Source organism: Crocodylus siamensis, chromosome 7 (genome assembly GCF_052110815.1).
Source record: "Crocodylus siamensis isolate JL-2025a chromosome 7, ASM5211081v1, whole genome shotgun sequence".
NCBI classification, from domain to species: Eukaryota; Metazoa; Chordata; order Crocodylia; family Crocodylidae; genus Crocodylus; species Crocodylus siamensis.
The window spans coordinates 91,690,388-91,701,446 of record NC_143401.1 but is presented as its reverse complement, the minus strand read 5'-3'; the positions used below and the strand labels follow the sequence as shown (position 1 = coordinate 91,701,446).

Below are 11,059 nucleotides of genomic sequence, written 5' to 3'. Positions count from 1 at the left end.
GGATGGTACAGGGGGCCAGTTCTGGCCCTGGGGTTAGGGGTCAGCCGCATGACACGGGGGATCAGCTGGATGGTACAGGGGGCCAGTTCTGGCCCTGGGGTTAGGGGTCAGCTGGATGATACGGGGGGCCAGATTTGGCCCTAGGGCCAGGGGTCAACTAGGTGATATGGGGGGGGGGGAGGAGGGGCAGATGGACGATACAGGGGACCAGATCTGGCCCTGGGGCCAGGAGTCAGCTGGATGATACGGGGGCCAGAGCCCAGTCAGCTGGATGACCCGGGGCACATGTACACGGCGCTTTTGTTCCAGCGCGGCGCGGGCGGTCGCGGGGCCTACACCGGGGCCGGTCCTGGTAGCCGGGGTCGCAGCACGAGGGGGGTCTCCGAGGGGCGGGGCTTGCCAGCGCCCCGCCCGCGGTAGCCCGGGACAACCCGAGCGGAGGGGGGCGCTTCCGCCCTGTCCCAAGATGGCGGCGCGGGGCGGGCACGGGCGCGGCGAGCAGGCGCGGCGGCGGTGGGCGGGGCGTGCTGTGACGGGTGCGCAGCGACGGCGGCCGGGCCGGGCAGGGCCGGGGGGGCCCGCGGAGCGGCCAAGCGGGATGGCGGAGCCCGTGAGGTGAGGGGGCGCGGGGCGGCGGCGGCGGGCGGGTGCGTGGACACACGGGCCGCTCGCGGGCAGGGCCCGGGAAAGGGGAAGCGCTGTCGGCCCCGCCACGAGCGGCCTTCCCTGCGCGCGGGACCCGCCAGGTGCCGCCGCGCCGCGCCTCGCCCGGGCTGGGACGTTGCCGCCGTTGGCCCCCCCCCCCGGAGCCTCGAAACGTCACGGAGATTTTTAAAGGTCCGGGGCTTTAAGGGGTGTGGGATGAACCTGACCCCCCCCCCCTTAAAAAAATAAAATAATGCCCCCCACCCCAGTCGCGTGTCACGCCAAGGGCCGGGGGGCCGACAACGCCGCCACCGGCGACCCTCCGTCCTTGTGGTGCGCGAGACCGCCCCGCACGTGCCACAGAGGCTTCCGCGGCAGAATATTAACGATGACCGGGTTTTAATTGCAGGCGTCGCGATCGCTGCAGGCACCCCAAAAATTGCCGCCGCGACCGGCGCCGTTTGTCACCGTCGCTGAATGTCCGGCTGCTTTATGGGTTTCTAACGTGTTGTGTTTTGTTTTGTTTTGTTTTGTTTTTTATCCCCCCCTCGCAGGATTGTCGCCTCTCGTTAGGCATGACTGCATGCTTCTATTTATATGGGCGAAGGTTTGCAATAGGGGTGGTTAAATTAAGTCACGGCTGCATTTTTAAGTATATATTATGGGCTAATTTTTATTTAAAAATTTTTTTTTTTTGGGAAAGCTTTTAGATAGTTTGTTCGTATTGAATCGTGGATCAATTCCAGAAAAGCCCTCGGCTTGTTTAATGGGAGTTCACAATTCAGGACTGACTAATATGTGTTGTTTTTTTTTTTTTTGGGGCGGGGGGGAGGTTGTGGTTTGTTGTTGTTGTTGTTGTTTTTTTTTTGGATGTGATTAATCTTGAGCTCCAGACAAGTGCAAAAGAAAAGATGATGTGGTAGGTTGCAGCTGGGTTTCTTTAGGTTCAGGCTGACCGTCGTGCACATGCTCGTTTTGCCAGCCAGCAGGGTTTTTGTACGTAGAACAAGCAAAATGATCAAGCAACAATTGCTCGTGTATCATCTGGTAAAAGAACAAGATGATTTTGAACAAAACCCTTCCTCGAAGGATTTACAATCCCTCTCTCGAAAAGATGATGCTTTTTTGGGTTTGGGGGTTGTTTTTTTTTAATCATGTCCCTCTGATTCTGATCCTAGAAATTGCACTTTTTAAAATGGAAATATGAAGCAACGTTTCTTATTTCTCACAAGAAATAGCAGCAGAAGTGGGTCTCAAACAGTGCTGATCACGACTAGCTGCTGCTTCTGGTATAGTTTTCCCTTTCTGTCATGACATATCACTGAGGCAAAGGGCGTTGGGAGGGGTGTTCCTTTGTTATCCTGAGAATTAAATCAAGCTAATGGAAGTATTCGCGTTTACAAATGCTCGGTTATCCAAAGGTTTCTTTCAAATGGTGAATAATTGTCCAGTTGTCCGCATGTGTTCTTTGGTTTGCAAACAAAACCTGCTTTTTTTTCTCTTTCTTTTCCCCTGTGTGCGTGCTCCTATTAGCAGATCCTTGGATTCACTGTTACATGATCACGGTGGTTCAGAAAAGGAGCATTTGTGCTAAAAGAATGTATGGTAGTTCTTCTTTCGGTACTGTTGATATTAAGGAACTGTTCACAGTCGTAATGGGTGTGCGTGGAGTGTCACTTTTAATATAGACATCTGCAGTGCGTGCACATTTTAATTGAATTAAGCATGTAGAACTATGACTACAAAATTGAAGAGTGAGGCAGCTCCTAGATGAGGCTGCTGAGCAGGGGGACTGTACACAAGGACAGTATTTTGTGGGAAGACCTTGTATTAAGGTGAGGGAATAGAGTTGTTCCTCAAAATGCTTTTGGAAATTTCAGATGTGGCTAAAATCAGCAGTTAGAATTAAACCAATTGATAATTAAATTGGAGAAAATTCTCCCTTGCTGCTGGTGTCTTCAAGCCATCTGAAGAAGGATAAAGAGTCATCCTCCCTTCTAAAGTGCAATGAGAGGGCCAGCAAAGGGGAGTTTCCTTCTGCTCCTTTCCCTGTCCTTAGCTGCTGCAGGGTTGGTTCACTTTCCCCCTTCCCCATCAGATTGTGATGGCCAGTTCTCTTATCCCCTCCTTGGGGAGGGCCGCGTTTGGTGCTTTTCAGAGGTGCTTGATACTCCACTTGCTGTGATTTGTGTATGCTACTTGGGTATGTTGGAGCAGCAGGATCCTGTTGGTCCTGTCCTTTGGGTGGTGGGGAGCAGACGAATGGTGATATGTTGCACTGGCTCATTCCACTCTGTAGATAGAGTATGTGACTTGCAGAAAAGTAGGTAGCAAGCCCTGTTAATTGGTAAGCAAACTACTGAAATGATTTGAGGTTCATTAGGCTTGCTTACTTCATTGGCTGCATGCTTGTGGATGCTCTTTTGATTAAACAAATCTTTATTTCTCCACCTCTTTTCCCCTGTATATCTTTTATAATGTTGGGAGGGCCATATCTGTCCTTTGGTGGGACAGATGTATAATTTCATAAGTTAATATGGAATTCATATGCAAAATTAGCCAATTAAAGCCAGTTTACAAAGATTGAAAATATCATTGCTTACATTACAGTTGTCCTCTTTGACAGTGCTGTGTAATTTGTCTGTCTGATACAACAGGCTTGGTATGTTACAAAACGTACTGAGATGCCTATAAAAAGCAACAGGTTGGAAGGTCACATTTGAGGTCTTAGCTGCTTGTTTTAATTTTTATTTGCTGTTCAAGCACATCCCAGACGGTACTTCACGGGGAGATACCAATGGAGTAGTGTTAAATTGGGGGCATTTTCTATCAGCAAATTATTTTAACCAACATCTTCAGTCTAGCAAAGCACTGTTATTCATAAAGAGATTGTTCAGATTACAAATAGCTGGATAATGAATGGGCTTCTGTAAAGAAATTGTGCTATATTTTGTAAGTATTTAAAAAAAAAAATCTAACTTCAAACCCGATAATCCAAATGAAGAGTAAGTAGTACAGGTCAAGAAGAACTCATGGAGCTCCATAAAGTAGATCACACACTGAAATATTTATTAGGAAAAGTTTATCATGCTAAGATTCCCTCAATCAAAGTAAACGGTTCCCATTCTGGATGGTCAAAGACATTAAAAAAATGATTTTGGCTTGCCTGTATACTGGACTTGTTAACATTTCATCGGTTGAATTCTAATTTATACACCACAGCATCCGAACGCACAGAAATGGGAAACAATCGACCAAATTTAAGCTTGCTTCTGAATTCTCCCCATGTGTGCAGAAGGAAAGGATAGACTATATCCTCTGAGCTGGTGGAGTTGAAATAGAGTTTTTGTTTTCTTAATGTATATGGAATATTAAGTTGCCTGAAATATCTCTCATTTTTGTTCCATAACTTTGTATGCTGAAGAGTGTTTCACTATAGGAAAGCCATGTAGATATATATATCTCTAGCTTTTTTTTTTAAAAAGCTCATATTTAAAATTTGACACTTGGCTGCTGATGGCGCTAGCCTTGTTGAAAGGCTGCCGTTTATGCGACAAGCTGTATGGGGAGCCCAATTATTCACCATGGGAATCTATTATACCAAGGTTTAGAACAAATTGGATATAGTTTACTCTTATTTTTGCTATGCAAGTCCTTTTTGTGCCTATGCAGCTTAAAATGGCCCACATCCTAAGTATGGACAGGATTTATGATGTGATCTGTAAGACAATATGCCTGTGGAATCTTAATGATTCTACAGATATTGCATCTGGCTCAATGGACAGAGGCTTTTCGTTATGTTTGGATTGTGATTGTTCTTTCTATTGGCGTTGTATCCAGACTGAAGGAGCTGTGCACCTTGCACAATGCAGATAGCCTTTTTAATATCTTACATATTTGCATTAGAATGGTTGCATAAATATTGTAGCACATCTTGGTTCACGCTCTCACTGCCTTGACTGCTGGCATTTAAAATAGAGCCTCGATGTTAACACAGATTTGTTCCTGGCTGACACCGTTTCAGAAGGGGGTTCTGAGGCACATCATCGTTAAGTGGTGAAGTCTGTTTGTGACGAGGTACAGTGTTCACTTATCCATGTTCCAGTCTCCCACCCTTTCTGCCCACATGTTGATACAGGCAGTTGGAGATGAAACAACTTAAAAAAAAAAAAAAGAAAAAAAAAAGCATAAGCTGCTCTCATCACCAGCTATTTACAAAGCTTCTTAATTTTTGAGGTTGCAAAACTGATAGATGCTTGGGACCCAGCCCTGCATTCCCCACGTGCACAAAACTCCTGTAGATTTCTGGGGAATATTGGGTGTATAAAGAATGCAGAATCCGGTCCCCTCATTGTTTTAGGGAGACAGCCAAAATGGTCTGTGACTCGTGACATATCTTACTAAACACTGCCTGAGGGTTTATTTATTTGTTTTTTTAAAATTTTTTTTTAAGTATTTGTGTGCTGATGTAACTAAACAGAGGCATCTTTTGTGAGAACCATAAGGGACAGATGTTCTTCCAGGTAGAGAACTATAATTACTTCTGTGTATTGTGAGGTGACTTTTCAAAGCTGGTAAATGTTGTTAATAAGCATGCCAGTTACCTGTCTCTTTTGATTAGCAGTTGCATTGTGATTTTTTTTTTTTCCCTCACCAGCATAAAATGCCACATTCTGTCAAGGTTTCAATTGAATAGAATATAGTACCTTTAAAATTTCTTTTCTAGTGATACAGAAAAAGGATGACATGGAAAGCAGCTACCTATTGTTTTGACGACTTGTGTATAATTAGGAGTCAGCCTTGCACTGTTTTCATGAAATGATGTAAACACCACCCAGAAAGGATAGGCATGTTGCATCAAATGACCATTTCCAGCTTCCTAGTGTCTAATGTTAGCAAATGGGGATGCTTAAAATATAAGAGCACCTTGAATTATGTTCCAAGGAGATAATAAATAGTTAATATAAGGCTTGGTTCTTTTGTTGGAAGTTATGTTGCGCCGCTGTAATAATTTCAATCTCTCTCGCACTGAAGTGACAAATCATGCAAGGAATCATAAACTGTCTTTCAGCCTACATGTCATTATAAACCCTCACGGTAGTGTCCTACGTAATGCTACCAGCAGTGTGGCAGATATTACTAGAGTATTGCTTTTTTAACAGTATTTATGATGGTGAAAGCTTGAAGTGTGAGTATCAGGGTTGTAAAAATAAATGAGCTTTGTGGTGAAAGCCATGCAATTAAAAATGTTCAGTGAAGAAATAAAAATAATCTTGCATCTGACAGACCAGAGAAACTTTAGCTGAAATTGCATGTAAAATGTAGAAGCAGGATTTTAATGATCTCTGGAGAGTAACAAACATAACCTTGATGTGTTGTGTCTTCAGGAGCATTGCAAAATGAGGGCAGCTTTTCCACTGGATTTTCAGATGATTATTTCCAGGCTCTCTGTACACACATTCTAATCTGCATTGTTGCTGCTAGAAATTAAATGATTTCTTTTCATGACTGTTTGAATGTTTAGAAAAACCTTTGCGCATGGGAAACTTTAAAAAAAGTGAATATGTTTGTTGGTGAAAGGTTACCTGACTGGCAGTCCTAGAGATTGTAGCTCTCTGTTTATCCGCTAACATGATGCATCATGGATCGTAGCTCCTGGGGTTGCAGCTTCTTCCCTGGTCCTTTCTCCAGTCACACTAATATTGACAAATAGGGGATTTGGGGCTCTGTGTTCTTTTTAGTCTATGGCTTCTCTGCTGTCATTGCCAATAAGGGTAATCACTCAAATTCTGGTCTTTGAGCTGTCTAGTCTCCCATATACAAGGTTTTCACATTTGTTTCTTTGACTGTGTTTTTTGGTGGTGGTGGTTTTGATTATGCCTGTATTGGTTGAGGTAGAAACATTCACGTTATCTTAAAAATCCAGGCAAAGCTTTCTTGAAAAATTATTTTTAATTTCCTTGTAACAAAGAGCTCGCACAGGATAGTCTAGTTCTTTTAAGAAGAGGAAGTAATTCCAGGTGTCATTGTAATTTAAAGCAGGGAGGCTAGTTAATAGATTTGTAAATACTTGTCTAATGCTATTTGTGCATTGCACAAATGCAGGTATTGTATAATGTGTATGGAGTACCTTGGATGAATTAATATTCTTAATGGAGTCATAGGACTCTTTCTTCGTTTTCTTCTTTGCTTCTCGGCCTTTCATGGGCTAAGATCAAATGTACTTATATTTCCTTTGTAAAAATCCTGTATTATTAAGGAAGAAATCCTTTCATTGGCCCAGACGGCGAGGGTTCAAATTAGTAATTTTAAGAGGCTTGCTGCTTTCCTTGCAAGAGATCTTGTATCTGTGTAGTTGTGGATTTTGTGTTTTTTGGGGGGTTTAAAAAATATATTTTCCCACTATGACTTGAATTGAATGCAGTCGAAAAGCAGAACCATGCATGTGTTTCTTTTTAATCCTAAAGGATTATGATGTTGAGGGGAATCTTCCTTCAGATGTCTGTAAACATGACATTCTGATGGGAAGTTTGCTGGTTACAGAGAGCTCCCTGAATGTAGCAGGGAGGACTTGACTTCACTGCCAAACTATGTGGCTCTTGTAAAAGCTTGGAGGCATCAGGTGGTTTAATATGTAAACAGAGGGCTAGAGCCGGCTTAAATAGGTCTTCATAAAAATAAACAATGCAAAAAAGTGACCTTCTAAACGAGGAAGTAAAGGGCTCCCTGAAGAGCTGTGCATAGAAGTACTCCTGGAAAATGCTGATCATAGCTGAATACAAGGGACTTGCCTTGAAAACCCACTCCTGTATCGCAGTATTTAGAGGACATTTGTTTTTATTTACAGCTGCTTATTGGGGACAGATTGTGCAATCAGTACAGATTAAAAAACAAGAAAAATGCCATAATATACAGAATGATGGAGTTTCCTACAGTTGGCTTATTGTGGAGAAGGTTGAGACCAACTGACAGTTAAAGTGATTTGAACTGCTCTTAAGCTTTTAAGAACAATTTTTTTTTCCAGCCAAAATTAGGACTTAGCAACCATATTTAACAGCCTTTCAGGCTTTTGGATGTTGTATATTTCACGCCAAAGAGGATATTTTCATACTGGTAAGGTTTTCCAACTGTATTGAATTTAATTGCAGTTCATTTGTACTGAGATTACCAGGATTTTGTTACCTGTTTAGATAAACTTCTCTTCAGTCATAGGGGAGATTTGCATCAGCAAATAATGCGAATTAAAATAGCTGGAAACTTGTGCTTGAGAGAGATGGATTTATTGGCTGACTTGCTCTCTTTGTAATCCTATTGAGCAATTAATATATTTTATATCTTACCTATTTTTGTGGTGGGCGGGTTGGTCTATATTTATTTAAAGGCATATTGGGAGAATTGATTAGTAGCTTGTACATGTAATATGTGCTTTGTACTGAAGTGGTAGGCCTCCTTGTAAGGAGGCAAATGTTTAATTAGCAGTGGCCAGAGTTGCAGTTGATATAACGGGTAAATCAAACTGGATATTTTCTCTGTTTTGCCCAAAACTTTTTTTCATTTGTCTTTGAGACTTACTTGCACAGCCCTACCCAGAAAAAAGTCTGCGGGAAAGTGTTGGTTGTTGCTTCTCGATCATAAAACATCCAGATTATTGACATGTAATGTGGCTTTTTGTAAATCACTTCCTTTGAGAAGAGCTACAGCCATTCATTTCAGGCAGACATTGAGGCTTCAGTGGCAAACTTTATCTACAGTATTATAAAATGTTGTTCTTTTAAAGCAAAACCTGACTGAACCAGTTAGCTTTTGCCTGGAAGCTGGAACTTTCCCCCAAATCCAGAATTAATATATGAACAAATTGCAGAGTTGGCAAGAAACGAAATCTCTGCTTTCAGAGGGCAATGACGATTAATGTGCGACAAGGATATGTTTCAGTCAAGTGTGTGGGTAACTTTTTAGATTTCATGATTGCACCACATATTTGGTGGCATGACTATCTAGAAATGGTTTTGGATCTGTTCCAGCTTCTCTGACAGATGGGGTGCACCCACCTTCATTAACAAGCAGTTAACCCTGGTATGGCTGAATTTTGACTGAATTTTCCTTCCACCCTGGCTCTGGGATTTGGCTCTTTCTGCATTCCAGTTCCCATTGTTTGCTATTCTGTCTTCTAAGAAATCAGTAGCAGTTTTACATACTCCTGCCCTCCTGTGGTAATGATCAACAAGGCATTTTTCTTAAAAACAAAATGGTGTAAAATGGAGAAGGAAAAGTAGAGCAAGGAGCCCTTCCCATGTCAACTTCTCACACCTCCCAAGATAAACAGTCTAAAATGACAGTGTGTACAGCTTTAAAAGTAGTTTTTAAAAGCCAAAACATTTAAGAAATTTTTGAGCTTATGTGATTTGCCTTTATAGCACATTTCAACCAAAAAAAATAAAGGCTCAGAGTACTTTATAGACTCGATTAATATAACCTTCCAGCACATTTGTCATGTAGTATCTGTCTCCTGTGTGTTAAATGGGAGAAGCCAAAGCACAGAGATTACATGTGAGACTTTCTTTCCAAAGCAGGAATGGGATTGGGCTCTTTAGCTCTCACTGACTGTCAGCGGTAGTGAAATGCCTAGTTCCCAGTTGTGCCTCCAATCTGTTCATGACTTGTCTGGAGGTTAGTAGTCAGATTGGCTCGTGACCCCGAATTCCTGACTTTGAGTCTTGCATTCTGGCCACCAGACAGGGTTCTCTTTCAAGCAGGTAGAAGGCACAGCAAAACGATGCATACGATATCGTTATCACCCTGAAAGCTTTATTAAAATGACATTAATTCAAGCACATAAACATGTTAGCAACAGATCATGCAATAACATAGGCTGAGAAGATCTTGAGGTGGGGCTAAGTGCTAGAGGAATTCTCATTTTCACACTAGGAAGAAATGGATTTTACAGCCTCTACCTCCCCTGCCCTGTTTGCATCAGGAAGCCTACTGCATCAAAGCTGATAGGTGTCCAGCATGACCTGTCTTTTTATTTTAAGAAAGTAACTTTTGCTTATAAATCTTATCCTTGCATCTCTTAGTCATAGGTTTGTACATTCTCATTTCATGTGGTGTTTGTTTAATGAGGAAACTCTGGATTTGTTGCAGCTGTGACTATTAGTGTATTACTAAATATTGTCATGTCCTTTTCAGTCTGCCTAGTTTTGAGTAAAACTGATGAAAGTTGTGACCTAATTGCTGCTTTGTGAGGTGGCATGCTTGCTGTGCTTCTGATGGCAGAATATTCACCTGTAATCTAATGGGTCTAACAGAAGAGTCTAAATATTGTTCATGTGTTACATGTGTTGACCTGTCTTTTTCTCCCCCACACCCAATGTTTTGTAGCTCTGAAATGCAGGCTTTTTTCTCTACCCTGTGAAAAACAGACACTCATGGTGAAATTGCCAATATTGAACATTTTGTGCTGGGTCAGAAATTTTATTTTTCAGGTTTTTCTTTTCTCTTACAGCTGTGGGTATCTTAGGTGTTGGAACAGTGGTGGATTTATAGCTTTCAGATGCAAGTGTTTTGTTTTTTCTTCATTGACAGTAGCGTTTTAAATGTTTGACAGCTATTTAACGCTCTTTTCTGAGAAAACTAATAATGATTTGATTTCTGCTTAATTTCTGTGTTGACAAAGCACTGAATTTTTTCACATGTAGAAGTGACAAACAGGGGATAACAATTGCATGAGAGAGAATTCTGTGCTTTGCTTTACATACAAGAAAAATGCTTTTAACATAGGAGCAAAAGGGGGAATTGTCATGCTTGGTTTACTTCTCTTGGCTGTCTTTTATTTAGATTGTTCTTCAGATTTTGTGTTGCCTATAAATTTGCATCTATGTATGCTCATATACTGGGTGATATGACAAAAATCACTGCATTTGCTGTAAAAGTTTACTTTTTCCAGACATTACATTAGCTGCTTTTCTGAGTGGATTTCAGGTGGTTGTGTGTACAATTTTAAATGTGTGAAAGTATTCAGTAGCTACAAAATAAAATGCTAAATTTGCTTAATGGTAGAAGTGGTCTCCAGATCCAGCTTTTGAACCCTGTAAAGGTAGATAAAGTAATTTGTGAGATTTGACTTGGCTTATTGTAAAGGTAGGAACAACTGCAAAATTTAGAATTAAGACTGAATTCTGATTGTCCCTGCTTCCAAAACCCCGTTTTATCAGTTTGTGGGTAATATAAGGTGTTATATCAGTGTCTATGGGAATTTAGGCATGTAATCCCACCACCTCTGCAGACATGACCATAATAAATACCATACAAAAGTTAGGGTACTTTTATCTTTAAAGAAAATACATGCAGGGCTGGCTGCATTTATATTTTCTGTCTAATGTGAATACTATATTAATATAATAGAGCTGTGCCAGTA

The 11,059-nt window shown here is 41.6% G+C and overlaps 1 protein-coding gene across 1 annotated transcript in view; it reads left to right on the top strand.

Annotated features, from left to right (window-relative positions):
- The first annotated feature begins 519 nt into the window (after positions 1 to 519).
- SHOC2 (SHOC2 leucine rich repeat scaffold protein) overlaps positions 520 to 11,059 on the top strand; it is a 94,853-nt gene continuing 84,313 nt past the window's right edge. Inside the window, exon 1 of the mRNA XM_090057413.1 lies at positions 520 to 615. The gene's annotated coding sequence lies outside the window, so the exon portion shown is untranslated. The remainder of the gene's footprint in view (positions 616 to 11,059) is intronic.